Source organism: Melospiza georgiana, chromosome 8 (assembly GCF_028018845.1).
Source record: "Melospiza georgiana isolate bMelGeo1 chromosome 8, bMelGeo1.pri, whole genome shotgun sequence".
NCBI lineage: Eukaryota > Metazoa > Chordata > Aves > Passeriformes > Passerellidae > Melospiza > Melospiza georgiana.
In genome coordinates this window covers 15,709,389-15,727,964 of record NC_080437.1, presented here as the reverse complement: position 1 = coordinate 15,727,964, position 18,576 = coordinate 15,709,389, and the positions used below count along the sequence as shown (strand labels likewise).

Genomic DNA, 18,576 nt, shown 5'->3' with positions numbered 1-18,576 from the left:
AGAGGTTTTATTGTAATGCTGGTGCTGTTTCTGTTACATTTGTTCTCCCTCTGTTGCTTGTGTGCATATGCACATGCAGTATTATGCACATAGAGTATTCTGCTTCACATAGGTATTCTGATTTAATTCTGTCTCCTTGTGGAGCTGCTAGTCGCAATATTGTGTGTGGCTTTTACTTTTATTTTACAAATATCCATCTGGCAACTGAAGACAAGTATTTTGTTGATGGATTAGAAAGGTTCAAGGTTCTTGAAGTTTGCACGTCCTGTGAAAAAGACAGGTCAATTTTTTCTCTCTGGGCATCTGTCTCTCATAAGCTCATAAATTGCTCTTGAAGCTAGATAGAAAAAATACTGAAGGCAACATCATATTTAAGAGTTTAAATGTGCTGATTGGAGTGTCTCAGAGTCTAACCTCAGGCAAAAGGTCTCATGTTCAGTCTTTTTGACTGATGTAGAGTGGTCCACTGTTAATAATTTAGTGTTGAGACCTACTAAATGAAAAATAGGAGACTCATAACATCAGTATCACTGTTGATTTTTCCTAGAAAATACAAAATCATTGTATTTTGATGTATGCTTCCATTCTTTACACACTTAACTGTTCTCTAATGTAGCCACTGCATCTGATATTTTTTCTTAATGAGCAATGTTTTTATATCTACAGAACACAGAGTTTGCCCTGCAGGACCTTATGTTCATTTTTAGTCTACTCTATTTGTGTAGTAAATAAAAAATGAGTAACATTGCCATTAGCCATTTTATATGCATTACTCCTGACCATGCTTGTGAGTAATCTGCTAAAGAATGTGCACATTCTCAGTTTGTAGCAAAATGGGGCCTGTAATTTCATTTTTTAAATTAACCTAAAATGCATGGAAAAAGAAGGAACCTTTGTTTAAGGAAGGATTTTGATGGGTGTGTAAATCAACATGCTGTAGATTTAGGTCCAGTCTTTGTCAGATGCAAGCATGTTGTACTTGACTCTCCTATTTTAATAGGTATAAGAGGTGAAATACAGGGTAGATCATCTCTAGATTGTCTCCTGGAGTTCTAAAGCTTGTTTGCTTTAACAAAGGATCAATATTTTGCATTTTAGAACTTCAGAGTTCACTTTTGGCAAAGGTGTGTGAGGCAAACATTTCTTGTGTAACTTGAATGATTGTTCACTGAGGAGAATTGTTTTCTTAATAAAACATGACATCAAATGTGCACACAAAAAGTTTTGAAAACTTATACTTTGGAAATAGGTGTATTTTCTGAAATAGTGTATAGTTCTTATATTTTTTACAGTTAAACACATTCTTCTAAAGGTAAATAGTTATGTATGTAGTCTGTAGCTTGCTGAAGAGTTTAGTTTTAAGAGAATGTGAGTAGCAGAGAGTTGAACAGCTGCAATAGGATGTGTAGCTCATTCAAAGTTCTAAGACCACAGATGCAGTAGTGAGGAAACAGTATTTCTTTTATTGAGTGCTATGGTACCTTTTAAAACTTCTCTGGGTTGACTTTCTGTGTTGTTTTTCCTCGTTATGTTTCCCAATAAGTACAAATAGACCCTTGATGGAACCATGATATTTTATAAACTATTTAAGTAACATAGACTCTTTAGAAACGAATATAATTATTCAAATTTACAACTTAATATCCAGCCAATATGGAATATATAATTAGGAGAACACTGAAGGTCAGATTTTAAGTGCTTGTGTTCTAGATCTATGAAAAAAATATTAAAATGATATTGAGGATCAAAACAGCTGTTAAACTCTTAAACATTTACTGTATCCTTGGAAATAGAATGAACTTTGGTAGCAGCTATTGTCTTGCTCACATGTAATTTTCACTAAAATAAAGATTTATAAAAGCGAGCATTTAAAACTCCTCTTAAGCTTCCTCAGATCATGCTAACCTAGTTTTTCTGTACTAGTCTGAAATTGATGCTCAAACAGAGGAGAAGGGATAATTGGCCAATCACTGTGGCTTTGGAAAACACTGGTTTTGTCCCTGCTGAAGGTGGGGTGTTTTCCCTTCTAATTGCCTCAGAAATGTTAGTGTCTGTCCCTGTTTTAGTCTGATCATCTGAGCTCTGTTTGGTTTTTTGTTGCTGTCCACTCCTGTTGATTTTTTTTTTCTATCTGCAGCTTATATGCTTTCTACCTCTCATTAAAATAGACTAAAAAATCTGATTCATTCTAAATGAGATACCTGTTAATCAGTAAACACTATTTTCCACGTGTCAGCATACCAGCTTTTTTCTTTAAATAGAAAGATTGTGTTTGTGGTTTGGTAGGGGAAATAGAGGAGAAGGGGATTGTATTTCCTTACAATTGAAGATAATTAGGTTGTTGTAGTTAAGTTAGGTTATCACATTAGCTATTAAAAAGTGCATCAGTAAAATGCACATTGCACTTTCCTTGTCTCTTCATTTCTTTAGGTGATAACAGGCAAAAAATGTGTGGAATAGGACTCTAATTTTATTTTTAACTTAATAGTCTGAAATTGAGCATGGTTACCAGGAGTTCCAATATGGGAAGTAGGAAGTTAATGAGACAAATTTCTTGTCCTGAATTTGGAGATTGCTTTTGTGTGCATAAATGTGAACTTGCTTAAGATATTCAAGAATGTTCCAGCTTTGCTGTTGTGGGGTATCAAGCATACTGTAAAATCAGAGAAATTGGCCCTGTTTTTTTGCAAACTGAGATGCCTCAGGCATGTTTGTGCTGCCTATGTGACATGTGAAGCAGTCTGAGGTAGCTTCTTTAACATCTAGGCTGAAGAGGGCAAAGAGGACACCAGGTTCCAGTCTTGGCTTCCTGTGGAATCTTCTGGGAGAAGTGTTCAGAATGTCTACATAAGGAGCTCATCATAACCAGATTGAATACTTCCTATTTATTAAAGTAACTGGTGTCACAAACAAATCTGTTGGAACAAATCAAATGTCTAAGAAATCATGGAGTATTAAGATATTGGTTTTTATCCCAATGGTGTTTCCTGACTGTTACTTCCATATGTTGCTCTTTGTACTATGCTTACAAACTGCAAAGAAAAAACCTTGATTATGTACAAAAATTTGTAGTGTGAGTAAGCCTTACAAGTTCCATTCTCTGAAGCATGGAAGTTAATTCCTGCTCAAGGATACAACGAACTGCATCTCTGTTCCCATTTTTAACTTCTTTTTTCCTCCCAGTCAGTGAAGAGAGAAGAATATTGGTTGTGGGAAAAGGCCTCATCTGGCTATAAAGATAGTGCCTAAAATCTGTTATTATTTCAGTTGCTTCTTTTGTCTTTCTTTTCTGTCTCACTTTTTCCCCCAAAGATTGGCCCAACATTTGTGAATTTTAGGGGAGGTGACTCTATCCCTTTTTAAAGCAAGACACTTGGAAAAGTAGGGATATAACTATTACTTGACATTCAGGCTGAGCATGTACCTCCTTGGTTTTATGGAAGTGCTTTTTTTTTGTGGAGCCTTAAAGGAGCTTTGGGAAGGCTAATTGTACTTTATTGATAGACCCTTTACTTTGCTACCAGCTCTCATTATCATACTCCTTGTATTTTTTATTTTATTATTTTTTTATGGTTGACTGTGTTTCAAAAAAAAAAAATCAAATCTGATGGTTGAGTGAACGCGGCCAAACTTGCAAAACCTTTATACCCATCCCCAGTAGCTGTAAGGTTTATTAGCCAGAGTGATGAATAAGAAAATGTGGATGTTGAGTACATGACTTACCCTCTCCTTGCCCTATACATGCATCTGTAAAGTAGGGGCTAAAACACTAAACCACACCAAATGCTGATCCTTAATGCATGTTGGTAAATCATTTACTATTGCCAAATACACTACAGAAATGCCTTGTTAATGTTACCTAAATTATGTCACTGGTCAAAAAATAGAATGAAATATATTCTCGCTTGTGCTGCAGAATTTATGGTTCAGCATATTGATTTCCAGCTTGATGATCTTAGAACATGCTAAAGTTGGTAGTGATCTGTGATAGCATTGGTGTAGTATTAATCAAAGGCAAAAACATTTCTGATCCAAGAATTCCAAAGCATGTTATGTACTTTGCTATATAGAGTTAAATTTCTCCTCCCATGCCCAAGTAAATTGCAAATTAGCACTAATAAATCACATTGCAGCAGTTGGTAAGAAGTGAAAGTATATTAATAATTAAATAGTTCTTTTCAGCCACCCCTCCCCCTTCCTTTTTTATGTGGTGATTTTCTAGACTCAAAATCAGCGTGTCTCATGCAGGCTATCTATAATATATAGTTGTTTCAAATCAGCTTTACTTACTGAGCTTTTTCTAGTAATGGAGCTCTGTCAGCAAAAAGCATATGCACCCGCAAATGATGAACGATGGACTTGTGTCAAATGGAAGCTTGAAAGGTGCTTCTGTAGTTAAATGGATTAGTCTGCACCAGAAGTTCAAAACTCCTCAAGTGTAATTGTTTCAGAGAAAAGGTATCCCTGGATTGATAGGGGCAGCTAAGCAAGGAGAGCTGGAGGAAGAGCTGCTTTATCAGATCTAAGTGAGGGCTTACTAATCCACAGCAAGTAGGCTTTGCTGTGACAAGATTGCTGGCTTGATGCTTCTGCGAGTTTTCTTCTTTTTTGTAAATGTGATATTTGTAAAGATTTTAATTTATATTAGTGAAAGACATATTTTGGGTTTTTTTTTTTCTTACAAAATTAGTAAGCTTAATTCCATTTATGTGGCCATGTGCAACAGTGATTTCAAAATAACCTGTAACATTTTTCATACACTTGATAAAAATGTTGGTTCTTGTTTCAGTAGTAGTATTAGCTATAAAACCAACTTCGTGTACTGTAGTTATTTTGCAGTTACACACCAAGTAAGGTAATTAGGGATTGCTATATAAATGCAAAAAACCCTGCATGTAAATTTTAATTTTATATAAATAGTGTTCTATTTCTGTTGCTCATTAAATATTTCATCATTTGTGTTGTTAATGTGTAAATCTCGCTCAGAAGAAAATATTTGCAGGGGAAGAAATTTACATTAGGAATTAAACAATTGAAATATTTTTCCTGAGTTTTTTTTTTTTTTTTTTTTTTTTTTTTTTTTTTTTTTTATATCCTTTCGGCTGTACTTAAACTGGGTGTTTCATATGAGTGTTCAACAAAAGAATAGCTATAAGCAGGGAGGCTTTCACTGCTCCTCAGTCTTTCCATTTTGCCAGTTTTTCTTTCTCTTCTGCTTCTTTGCAATTGTTAGCCTTCATGTGAACTGAAAGGTACTTCAAAACACTGGAAGAAAATAGTCTGAAAGCTTCATACGCATTTCTTCATGGTAAAGAGAAGTGAAGAAGTTGAAGACTTTTTCCACTGACAGGTGTTTGTGTGTCAGAGCAATGAATGCTTTTGATGGCAAACCCACTTGCTTTTCTTCATTGTAGTCTTCTTTCTAAATATTAAAAAAAAGACAAATTCTGACAACAAAAATTCTCCAAACTGTATAATAGAAAGCTTGCTTTATTTATTTATATTTTATAAAAGAAGATATTTAAATTATTTCACTGGCTATTCACTTTCTTCTTGTGTGGGTGAAAAAAACCCAGCAGTTGAGCACTGCCTAGAATGGTGAAGGCACTTTTTAGCTGTATCCTCATTATGATATAAAAATATTGTCATCTGATGATTAGTTGGTACAAAACTTCATTGTCTTACAGACTGCACACTGTCCTTTAAAATATTATTAAAGTGTCCCATCTTCCAGAACCTAAAACTATGCTAAATAACCACTTATTTTTAAAAGTTGTTTTCACATTTTTCAGTCCTCTGGTGATAGTTTATTAGCATGGCACTTGGCTGTCATTTACTTAGTTTATTTTCTGGCTAAAAATTGAAGATTATTTTGCAGGTGCTAAATGTTCTGATCTTTGGTTGATTTCACATATTAAGCCATGCAATGCAATTGCATCACATGGAATTGCATATGCATCAACAGCACAGCAAAAACAACCATTTGAAAAAGATTAAAAACAAGAGTTGAGAAAAATGTAAGTAAGCCTGTTCTGTCAAACACGAGAAAAACTCTTTGTGTTTAATATGAAAAAAGTTGAATAAATGAATTAATACCCCATTTGTTGTAACTAAGTTTATTTTTTCTTTCCATTAATGGTGGAAGCAATTTGAATGATAGCTAATAATGGTACAAAAGTGAAGTCTAAACTTGCATAGACAAATATTTGGCAGAAGTCCTGGGCTATTCACCCTTGCAGGAAATAGAAATAGATGCAATGTAAATTGTGCTGCAGGCTGAAACTGACCAAGTAGCATAAAGAAGTCCCTTTTTGAGGGATATTTTTGATCAAACCACAATGGGCAGAAAAATCAAGTGTATAACTGTAGGCAATTGGGTTACTTGGAGTGGGAAGTGAGCAGAAAGCATGTTTAATCCAAACTAGTTCTCTTTTACCTCAAAGCAATTTCAAGATGTGTTTTTCACTATGTAGCTTTTGTGAATAACTGTGAAAAGTAGTTTCACATTATGGGTAAATGAAGTATTATATCAGAATTTTTGGATCTCTTCACTTTTCTATACAACCTATCTAGAGGGCTGTTTTACAATAGGCTTCCTTCCAAGCCTGGTAAAAATTTTCTGAAGGTCAGGATTTTGTTATTTTTATTTGTGTCACTTTGTAGGTGCGCAGTTTGTGTTAATTGGGGTGGGGCTGGGCTGAGCCTCATCCCCAATGGGCACAGCTGTGAGCAGCAGGTGAATCCCATTGGAGCTAACGAGGGGGCACTGAGCAACCACCACAGGGAACAGAGGGCACACAGGTGCAGTGCATCAACAGGAGGGGATAAAAGCCTGGGCTCAAGCATTAGGGCAGTTGCTTGCAGCCTTCTGAGGTGACATGGTGCTACTCTGTATGGGCCGATGCCTGAAGCCTTCTGATGAGGTATGGTGTTACTCTATGGGTTGAAACCTTCTGATATTGTGTAGTGATACTCTGTGTGTCATGGCTGTCTCAACTGTGCCATCACTTAATGCAAAAGAATTCACTAACAGGACTTTTAAAATGGATTGCCAAGTAACATGCCTGCCTTATTACCACTGACTCCTAAAACAACAAGATTTCGGGAAGTCTCAACAAGAAACACTGCACCCCTTAGATCCTGCAGGTGCAGGCGAGTGAGGAGTGTGCTGCTGTGTTCTTTGAGTCTCACACTAGGGAAGGGAGCAGATGTTTCCCAACATGGTCCTGGGGATAGAGCTGCAGCAGCAGGCACATCCCTCCCTGTGCTGAGCTCAGCCAGCCTGCAGGCCTGGCACAGGGGCCCTGGGACACCTTAGGGACCAAGGTGTGTGCTCTAACACTGTCTGTGGGTTGCTGCTGGGCAGTATTAGGGGTAGGTCAGATTCATTTGACTCTAGAGGATGCTCAATCCCCAAGAGTTTTGAAGAAAAGTTAGGTGACAAGGCACCTGGACAGTGGATGTGGTGGCTGGTGAGACTGCGCAGGCTGGCTCCACAGAACCTCTAGTTATAATAAAGGTAAGTCTTGCATCGTGACTGTTGCTGCTGTGTGTTGCTGGCCTTTGTACTTTTCCTGTTTCTTCACCCCGAAAGCTTGAACCAAATCTTTTGTAGGAATAACACAATCACAGGAAGGTACAAACAGGATTGTCCTCTCTGTGACATTGCATAATAACAATAGAAGTATAAATTTTAAAAAGAAAATTTATGATATTGAGGTGATGTGTAAATGTAAATTTTGACCAGGCTTCAGCATTGGCACAGTTGCTGTATATTTTTAACTGCCACCTGTACAGCAGTGATATGTGTGGGACTAGGAATGCTGCTTGGAAGCTAAGGTAACCCAGTGAAAGGAGTTGGAGTGGAAAATAGGAAGATTTGAGTGGCCAAAGTGCTATGTAAGTGCTAAGAGATGATGAGAACCCTTGCCAGTGAGATGGGAGATGTTAACCTGCTCTGTCCTCCTTGGTGCTCTCTTTAAAAAAAAAAAAAAAAGGTGAAAAAGTGGGACCTGAAGTCATGAAGTCACACTGCCTTTGTCTCCTGAGAACTGTGCTTTGCACTATTTCCAGTCTTTTCCCAAGTGGACAGTTTTCTGCCCGCCCCCGTAGCTTCCTCTCGATGTTAAAGCTATAAACCAGGGACATGCCTGAGTAGAGCCAGTCACAGATGCTCTGCCAGCATGTGACTGGTGTGCTTGAGCTTTATCATTCCTGCTAACTGACCCTTTCACTAAAAGTTTAATAGGGGATAAATTCACATGTGAATTCATAATCCCCTCAGTTGTGCCAGAAGGATTCCTTAACAAGCAAGCAACAAAGAAAATCTTATACAGCTGGATTTTTTTATTCCTCCTCCTCTTCTTTCTCTTTCCAAATTTATTGGGTAGACTACTTCAAGGATGTGTCTTTAACTGTCATCCCAATATTTATTTGTGCATAATGTAAACAAACAAAGGCAATATATTCATTGTGGCTTTCAGAGCAGCTCTATGCATGGAATTGAAAACATTTTTGAGCTTTTAAGTACAATAGCTGGAAATACTATATTCTTCCAAATATTTATTATTTAGTATTTATTCTTACTTGCTGTAATGTAAAAATTGTGCTTTTCTGGCATGTATCTCTTGGAGCTTAAATGAAATGTTTATTGTGCCACATTAGTTCAAGAGGCTTTTTTGTTATTTCAGAATTCTGTATGTTGCTTGCTGCTCTTACATAAAGAAGCCTGTAAATGCAGATATTGTGAATATTTTTAGTATAAGCCACTTTTAATCAACTTGGTTACTGTTATTTTGATTTTGAGAGAAGGAATTGTTTCTCCTAATGTTTCGTTAAAGTGCCTTTAAAATGATGATATCATCACTGCTACATTTAAAAGCCTCAAGGTTGCAACATTTATTGAGCAGGGCTTAGGGAAAGAATATAAAGGATGTCTAGAGACTTTCTACTTATAAAAAGACCACTGCTTTTTGTGGCCTGTGTGAAATAATGTTTAGTTTTTTAAATTTGATACCATATTTCTGGCATGGAAAACAAGGAAATATGCATCATCTCTTTATAGTACTTGGTTTTTTTGAACAAAAGTCTACTGATGTGTGCTAGCTTGAATGAAATGTCTTGCAAAGTTCTTATTCCAGAGCCCCAGCTTTTCTTAATTTCATTGTGTAGGCAACCAAGGTTGCACAGAGATGTTTCTTCTGGTTAAACTGTTCCTCCCTTCCCTATCAGGAGGCACCTACTTTTAGGGAATATTTTTTTGCTGTGAGAGCTGTCACATTCTAGAGGTCTCTGTAACTTTAGAACTTGGCATTTCCTCGGTGGAACCAGTAAAAGGTGGCTTTGTTTTGTTAAACTTTAACAGAAGAAGGATGCAGGTGTCTTTGGCAAGAGGAAATCCAGTGTGAGTATACATTCCTAAGGGAAGGGGGGAATGTGTGTGTGGTGTGGGTGTGATACAGGCTGTGGGATCAAGAAAGTCCAGCTGCATGGAGTCTCAGATGTTAATAGTGAGGTGTTGCTCACAGGGTCTGGTTCTGACTAATTGCAAGTTTTCTTTTCTGTTTGATTTTTTTCTTTTTTGACACTAATTTGAGAAATTGTGCACTGAAATATTTTAGCTTCCGAAATAAAATGGATGCGTTATCTTTCAAAAATTCAGCAAAAAATTTCTCTCCCTTTAGTCTCTGGTTGTTCTTCCCCCCTCACCTCAAGTGAAGCTGTTTTAAAGACTGAGGACAAGTAAAATAGTTTTCCTCTTTGTCATTTGGAATTGCGACATCCTTAATTTGGCAGGAGCTTTTTTATATCTAGCAATGATTGTTCTGAGGTCTGAGAACAAATTAATCAAATTTGGGCAGCTGATAATGGAATGTTTTGGCACCTACCATTAGTGTCTTTGAACACCTGTATGGTTACAGGTTATGTTATACAACCTCAGAAAGCTTTAAATTCAGACAGGTCATAGTAGCATTCAGATACTGGTTGAAAATGGTAAAAAGAAGACTGAGTTGAAAACGTGGTTTTTTTTTTTTTTTTTTTTTTTTTTTTTTAATTTATGTATTATTTATTAATTATTTAATTTTTAGCTCTGTGACTAAGTGTTCATGATCATTTAGTATTTGGGAACAAGAAAGGGGTTCCTCTCAGTGAAGCTTTAGGAAATAGAGGCAGTCCTGAGACACTTTTGACTTCAATTCCAAACTGCTCCATTCTCTTTATTGTTTAGCAACAATTAACACCAGGTAAGAGAGCTGCAGGCCCTAAAATACTGCATTTTAGTTGATTGAAGAACACTTGCTTCAGAAAAGCAGCTTTGAGAAGCTTGGAATGTGGATCTCTTTGCAGATCAGAATTACACAGCGAATGCACCTGCAGTGTCCTGGCAGCCACTGAAAAAATGCGTAAGGGCTTTGTGGCTGGATTTCAGTTTGATCCTGTACACTCATTGATTTCAAAATACTTACTTTTGTTGTTGGTATAGAAGTATAAAATTCTGCTGTTTTGGCAGTATTTTTCTTTATCTAGTACAGTGAATAAGAGAGACGTGTAGATATACCTTGTTGTGAAGGTATGGTTTTCATTCTGAAATTTTAATTATATTTGGGGTTTTAGTATAAAGTAGTAACAGCAGTTTGGGTGATCATTTATGAAAGCAATTGTTACAACAGCAGTTTATGCAGTTTTCTTAAATTATAAGTTTCTAATTCAGGGTATGGCTTCAGTGCCAACTGTATAGCAGTATCTTAAACTGCTTGGAGGAGATGATTAAAATTTTCCTCCAGAAACTAATACCACTGGATTTTTCATAGCATCTCTGAAGTTCACAGTGGTTTACATTGATGAGTAGGAGAATTATTAGTCCTACAAATACCATTAAAATTGTACACTTACAAGAAATTTAATTATTAATTCTTATTTCCTAAGTTAAGGAAGAATATTTTTCCAGGAATAGGTGGGGAAAAAAAATCATCTTTCTTTTCATACTCTGAAGTAGTGATGTGATTACTGGTTTTTAGCCCACCTGCCCCAACGTGGTTGGAGGACACAACCCAGTGTATCTTGTTGCTTCCCAAACACTGTGTACCCTGGAGGCAGGGTGCTGTAGCTGCGCAGCAATAAACAGTTGGGTGAGAGAAATGGAGAATGTGAAAGGGTATCCCCTGGAAGGGAAGGCTTGGGATTCTCCAGGACTAGGAGCTGTGGGATCTGGTTTGACTTGGTAAACACTGCTTGTAGGGTGTAATGGTAAACTTTCACCATGTGATTTTCAGCAGGATATCTGATGCCTTCCTGTGTTCTGCTGGAACTACTGCTGTTCATTTTCCCTTGGGTAGATTAGACATAACTGAGACTGCATCTATGTTAGTGGTTTTATTTGGCAGCAATGAAATTTGAAAGCACATCCCCCAGGAGTCCCTGCTTGCTGATCACTGAATTGTTCCACAACTGGTTTAAGCACATGCAGAATAGACTCTTTTTGGAGAAAACTAAACTGAAAGCTGTGTTCTAGGTTTGCACAAAGCAAGAGTTAACCTCCAGTGAAGTCATAATGATTGGGACCTTTGAGTATCTTCAAACCAGGATAATGGCCTTGATACTTGATTACCAGGCTTTTTGGGGACAGGATTTAGGAGGAGATGAAAAAAGGAGTAAGTATCTTGACAGATTATTGGACATGTAAAGACAATGACAGCTTTCTGTTTCTGACACCTAAGTTGTATTTAGGCCAGAATTGCTTTGTTGCTGTGCTGGGCAGCACGCTGCAGCTTGTTGTTCAATAGCTGCTACAAGTGCATATACACAAATATATGTATTCTCGGCCCTGGTGAGGCCACATCTGGAGTACTGTGTCCAGGTCTGGGCTCCTCAGTACAAAGAAGAGAAGGAGTTTCTGGAGAGGGTCTGGTGGAGGCCCAAAACATGGGACTGGAGCATCTCTCTGATGAGGAGAGACTGCTGGAGCTGGGCGTGTTTAGTCTGAAAAAGGGAAGACTGAGAGGGAATCTCATCAATCCGTACAAGCATCTCAAAGTGGGTGTTGGGGGAATGCTGCCAGACTCTTTTCAGTGGTTCCCACAATCAGGACAAGGAGCAGTGGCTGTAAACTAAAACACAAGAAGTTCCACCTCAGCGTTGGTACGAACTTTACATTGAGGGTGGCAGAGCAGTGAAACACGCTGCCCGGGGAGGCAGTAGTACCTGTTATGCCTCAAGATCTTGAGACGTTTTTAAACTAGCAGTCACTTCATCTGTACTCAATTCATGCATCTCTGAAAAGCAACAAACCAATTAAAAATTCTAAACCAGCTAGAAAAGAAACCAAATTAATTTAACTTCATCTTCTCAAGCTTTCTCCTTCAGTGATGAAATTGATTGCAGTTTTTACAAAACTACAAGAGCATTCTTTCAAAATGTAAATATCTTTGTCATTGCCATCTGTGTGTTTTAGGGTGTGTTAAAACTCCTCTTTTGCACCATGTCACAGGCTTTTTATAGGGCCTGTGTTTCTCTAGGTGTATGGCACTTTGCCAAAGGCTAACTATATTGCCAGTAAAATAGTGTTTTACGGAACTTCTGTGGAAATCACACTTTCCTTATTTTATTCCAACTAGATTTTCTTTATTTCGCCTCCTTTTTCTGTTTAGGCTTTCAGTGGATGTAGTTTGTACAAGCTATCCAAAAAAACATTGAAAAGACAATCTAATTCTGGTAAATAGGCATTAGGACTCATGGTATATATTTAATTTATCAACACACAGAGCTTTCTGAGGAATTCTGTTTTATGTTATTAATACTAAGTTTAACTTGCTATATATTGATTTTTTAACTTAAGTAGCGAATATATTAATTTTTGCCCTTTTTTCCCTTCCTCCTATATATCCCTTTTGTAATAGCAGTGTATTAGATGTAGATTTGTAATTTAAAGGATCATCTTTGCCATCTTGTCAATACTGGTCATTGCCCAAACCATGCTACAGTATTCTTTGGAAATGTAATTTGTTTTGATATTTAAACTGAGATTATAATTTTCTAAACTACTCTGGTCCTAGGTCTAAATTAATTTGCAAGGGGCATCAAAGGACAATTAAGTGATTGTGGTACATCTTTAAACCACGTAAAGTTTGATGTATATTTTATGATATAGCTACTGCTGTATTAGTCTTCAGGAAAAATGTAAGCAAATGGAAGTTATAAAGGCAGTTTTATTGTCTGAGCTGCATAGAAACAGGGTGAAAGTGTTCTTACTGCTCTTAGAGGTGATGCTTGTTTATTTTGACTGTTAATAATATCACCAGCTATTTCTCTGAATTTCTATTCTTTATTGACTATTTCTGTGTCTGTGATGGTGAAACAACTAGGAAGAGTTTATGCTGTGAAGAGTTTATTCAGTGTGCTGTGGCAAATGTCTAACTTGTTTTTGTTCAGTATTATATTACAACTTTTCTAATACCATTGCGGTCATCTGTAATTGTTTGGGTATCTGGTGTGCATTATTTCTAGCCATTTTAATGAAATATTACAGTTATTAACTATGGCTACCGGTTTATAGTGGCTGTAATCCTTGAATGTTGTCTGTTATTGTAGTTTAGGACCACTTTGTTAGAGCATTAGCCACCTTCTGGTTTGCATCAAGGTGGCTGTCTGATGGATCATTAACTGCCAGTGAGGCCCGGGGCCTTGGGGACTTGCTGGGTACAGCACTTGTGGTATGAGAAGTGAAGCTTGTGGGGAAGAAATCTGAATTTAGTGCACCCTGATGCAGTGTGAAATGAAATTACTCTGGCCTCACACTATCTTGGGGTTTGCTATAACACTTTGTTGCTACAAGTGCAGTGTGTTTTACATGCTGGGAGAGGGCAGATGTTGATGAAGTGGACACTCCTGAGGCAAATGCCACTGTTCTCTCTGTTCAAGATGCTGATCTTGGTACTGCTTTTTTTGGTAGGCATTCATCACCTTCTGAAGGAAGTTGTTCTTATTCTCCTCACTAACTTTGAAGACAACGCAGTAACACATAGGTGGATTATGTGTATTTTCTCCTGCCCCATTTTTCTGCTGTGGATGCTTTCGCCCAGACACCTTCAAGTAAACGTGGGGAGCTAGCAATGTATGAAGAATGGCTGATGAAAGGGGAGTTCATGTCTATGTGTGTTTTTTGGTAATTGCCGTGTTCTGAGGCTTTCTTCTTCTATTCCTGGCCTTCCAATAGTACATTTAGCATCTAAAATTCCCTTTGTTGGAGATGGTTCCATGGTGAGGTCAGCCTCAGTGTGACAGAGGCAACAAAGGGATTCCTCTTAAGGTTTCTAATTAAAAATATCTCTTGGTCGATTAGGATTTCCTCTTAGGCTATTCAAAGGTTTGTGAGAGCTGATGCCAGATTCCTGAGAAGTGTTCAGGCCTTTGGAGATAGCCAAATATTTGGTCTTCTTCCTCTTCTTGTTTATGGAATTGTTGTGTGTGTTTTGTATGTTTCTGCCAGATAACAGTTCTAGATGCCTTTACCTGTATTTTAAAATTCAGCTCGGAGAAACTTCCACTGTGGCTCTGACCTTACTGAAATTCTTGTGAGCCAATACATAGTAAATGTCACAGTTAAGGATTAGAGTGATTTTTTACTACAAATTGCTGCCACGGTTTATCAAGTATGAAGTCAGCGCTTTTTCTTAAGTTAGAATGTCATTTAGCTGTCTTAATTAAGAAAGAACAGCATGTACTGAAAAAGAGTGCTTCAGTCCCTCAAAATATGAGTGTGGACTGTAAAATGGTAATTACAGAGTTGAATCTTACTTGCAAGGGGATCTAAATATTAAAGCTTCAGGCTCTAGCAACAAAGGTTTACCAGTATTGGGCAAATAGGAAATCTCCCAGCACCTTTCTCAGAGGTGGAAGCGCTCGTTTAAGCCATGTGCATGGTGAGAGATCCATCAGTATAGAAGGCTGGAGTTGCTATTAGATTAATCTGTTTAAAATTGAGATGGGTATCTGCATGTTGGTTGTGACTGATATAAGAAAGCATATAAACAGTATATTTTCAGCAAATACTGTGACCCAATTATTTGACTGGTTCTCTTGGTTGGACATGCCATTAGCTTATTTGTAATTTAAAACTGACATGTTTATTTGAAATAAAATAGGAGGACAATGCAAATGCCAATACATTTTAGGAGAAATTGAAAGCAAAACCAAGGAAACAGGAACTAAAATAATTCTGAGATATTAGGTTTTTTTGAGGTTGGGGACTGGAGAAAAGGGGAGTTGCATTTAATTATCTGTAACTGCCTGCTTGCATGTTCCTGAGCACATGGAAGTATGGTTCTGGACAAATGACACAGTTCTCAATTGCACCCTGTTGATACACAATTTTAATTGTGTCAGAATTTAGTTAGCAGACTAACACACAGAGCTAGTTTATAAGCTCAGGATTTGTATCTCTTTTGTTAGCTGTTATGACTGAATATATTTTGTCACTGTTAGATTTTCCTAATCGCTAAAATTACTTTTCTGTAAAGATGTAATTTTTAATGTGTGTTTTTAATAATTACGAAATTGATAAAAAACCACGTTGCTCCTTGACTTCAAAGAGTTCATTTGACCCTTTTGACTCAAGCCCTTGGCTCTAAGAAGCACCAAATTAAGCTGTTGTTGTTTTGCTCCCCCCTCCCTCCATTAGCAATCATTCTGTTGCACACAGTACGTGATAAATCAACGGCAGGAGCTTTAGAGTTGCCATAACATGACATTACCTATCAGCTCGTCAAGTCTGTGTTGACTCTGCGCCTTTTAGGCTGTATATTTCTTCAAAGTCTAGTGCCAGTTACTTAGTCAGCTCTAACTAATTTCAGAGTGGAAGGGAAACTTTACTGGAGTGCTGTTTGGGATCTGCTTTTTAATCCTGGTCTGTTTAATGTTTGCCTCCTGACATTCTAGGCCAGACATCATTTTAATGGTATGTGTGGTGATAAAGCCAATGAACTGTCAGGATGATTGATAATCTAAGCATTATAGCAATATGACTTTCCTGTTCTCCTCTGTGCTTTAGATGATGGTTTCCAAATTGAATTCTTACAGTGTGCTGTATGCTTGTTGGAGAGTCTCTGAACAAACAGTTGGAAGGAGCTAGCACTCACTAATGTAGGCTTTTAGATTTAAATTTCTGTTATTATTGGAAGGACTTTTAATTTGGGAAATGTTAAATGGGAATTCTAACATTATAATAGGCTTGGTCTCTAAATTTCTGAAATTCTGTTATTTTTATGGCCACCTGGGATGAGTCTTAAAATTTCACGTGGCAGATTTCTTTATCTGTACTGTCTTTCAACTAGAGATAACAAAGAGCAGTGCAGTGTGTGCAGGGCTTCTGTGTTCCCTTAAGCAAATTCAGCAGCCGTTTTTCATCATCTTAATGGAAAGTCATTGATCAGACTTGCTCACTTTTTATTTTGGGGACCTTGGAGGCAATTGATTCGGATTATTTTTGCATGATGCCTAAAATTAATGGTTTTCATCTTGTACTTTTATTCTGGCCCCTGGACAGTGACAGGACCAGGACAAAAGAATGATAGATATTTGTGTTTTGGAGCTGCTATGTGTGAGCCTTTCTTTTTTTTTTTTTTTCCCCTCTTTTAAGTTTGCCAGTACAGCAGCTTCCTGTTTGTATCCATTTCTTTTTCTTTGAGCAGAAGTTAGCACTCCTGCACTAGCTGAAGAAATTTTACACAGGTAATCCTTATTAATATGCATCGTTTGATAAATTTGCATAGTTTTGTGATCTCTTCTGGAGTGAGGTCAAAGCCAATTGATATTTTTACTTAAGCTGTATAAATTTTCTTTTGATCCCAATTCACTGTCTGACCATCACAGATATACCCCAGATTTTAGGGATTTGAGTACAAATATTTCTTGAGTGATATTTAAACTTCGGGCAGTAAGTGCTGTTTGCGGCCCAGTTTTGCTACAAACATTTCCCCATTGAAATGAATTGTGTTATATAGGTGAATGTAAAGTGGTGCTGTATTAGCAAAACAAACCTTTATTCAATAGGATTTTCACTGCACGGTCAGCATGAATGATTTGGGCTTTGGATTAACCTGTTTTTGTTGGGAACCATCAAAGTGAAAAGTCTTGTGTGAATGGATGTGCCCACAGCAGTGATGCCCTCACTGCTCCCCACACGTGCTGGAAGATGTCTCCCCCAGTTCTTGGCCGCCAGGGATAGAGTCCTGTGACACTGCCATTCCGGTGGAACTGCGGATGAATTGTTTCTTGGGGCTTTAATATGTGACTCTGGAAAGGCACTAAAAAATCCTAATAAGAGCTGGTGAGCCATGTGGAAAGTTAGTGGGTTAACTAGACTGGTGAGAGGCTTTTTTTGAGAGGAACTAGATTAGATATGGTAGTTTGAGAGCTTTGGTAATTCTACAGTTGATGCATATTTTAGAAAAGTCAGAGCTGAGAAAATAATCTGTCCCATTTATACCTCTAGGGTAGCTCTCCAAAAGGAGTCTTTTGCTTTCAGCTTTGTCTTTGTTCTTTCACCTTTTACTCTTCCTACAGTCGACCCATCTTTTTTCCACTGACAGTTTGCCAGTTTAAGTTGTGCTTCTTTTATGTTGCCAGGATGATCTAGTGTTTTGCTGTGTTCACAAAATTGCACGAAAGCACTCTGCTGAATAACAGGGATAGACCAGGAATGACTTTGAGAGATATTCCACCGAATGGATTGGTGAGGACTGGGGGTTTATTGCATCCTCTTGGGAGTTAGAGCAAGGAAACTTTGGGACTTAATCCAAACCTAGAAACAGACCTGAGGTACAGTGTATCTTTTAGGTGGGCTTTGCCTAATCTTCAGGAGAAATTTGTCTGTGTTCTAGGGATCTTTCTAAGGTGTGTTGTTCTGCTTCTCTGCTTTTTGGAGTGCTTGCTTTTTATTCCAGGAAGAACTGGAATAAAATAGTGTTTGCTGGTACTGAAGCCCTACTTTTTGGGGGAAGGGCCAGGCTTAAGCCAGAATAAATAGAAGGTTCTATTAAGATTCAGGCAGGTGGAGAATGGGTGTTGACAGCTATGATGGCCAGATTAGATTGATTGTGTACTCCTTGGAATTAAGTTTCTTAGAACTTTTGCGTCAAATTCTAGTTGTGTCACTCTCCTGAAAAAAGTGAAGCTAAACTGGGCATTTTTTCTGTGCAACCTAAGGACTTCCCAATGCAACACTGAACTTGTTCTCATTCACAAGAATAAAAGGTTGAAGCCTAATTTACTTCTGAAAAATTAGAGCTTGTGTTTTGCAAAAACAACTGGGGAACAGTGAACTAAGTATAAACACTACTGCACTGTGCTATTGCAATTTTATTTCATCAGCTTTTTAAAGACCCTTACAGTCATTTTAATTGGTACTTGCTGAAAGCAAGAAAAAAGTTTCACAGTCAACTTCTTTACTCCTATTTGCATGATTACCTGTGGTGTTTTTTTCTTTTCTTCTTTTTTTTTTCCTTTTAATTTTTTTATAACAGTAATTATTAAAAAAACAGAAGTTTAATAATGGTTTGCCTACTGAAGCAAGTGAAAACT

At 37.5% G+C, this 18,576-nt stretch overlaps 1 protein-coding gene across 3 annotated transcripts in view; it reads left to right on the top strand.

The window, feature by feature from the left end:
• The window catches only part of LRMDA (leucine rich melanocyte differentiation associated), a 601,978-nt gene that overhangs the window by 27,220 nt on the left and 556,182 nt on the right, over nucleotides 1-18,576 (top strand). For 2 of the 3 annotated variants that reach the window (XR_009114772.1, XR_009114771.1), the window contains one exon: nucleotides 1,001-6,086. The exons of the other annotated variant lie outside the window; for it this stretch is intronic. The gene's annotated coding sequence lies outside the window, so the exon portion shown is untranslated. Of the gene's footprint in view, nucleotides 1-1,000; nucleotides 6,087-18,576 lie in introns of those variants that run through there. 3 annotated transcript variants of the gene reach the window in all.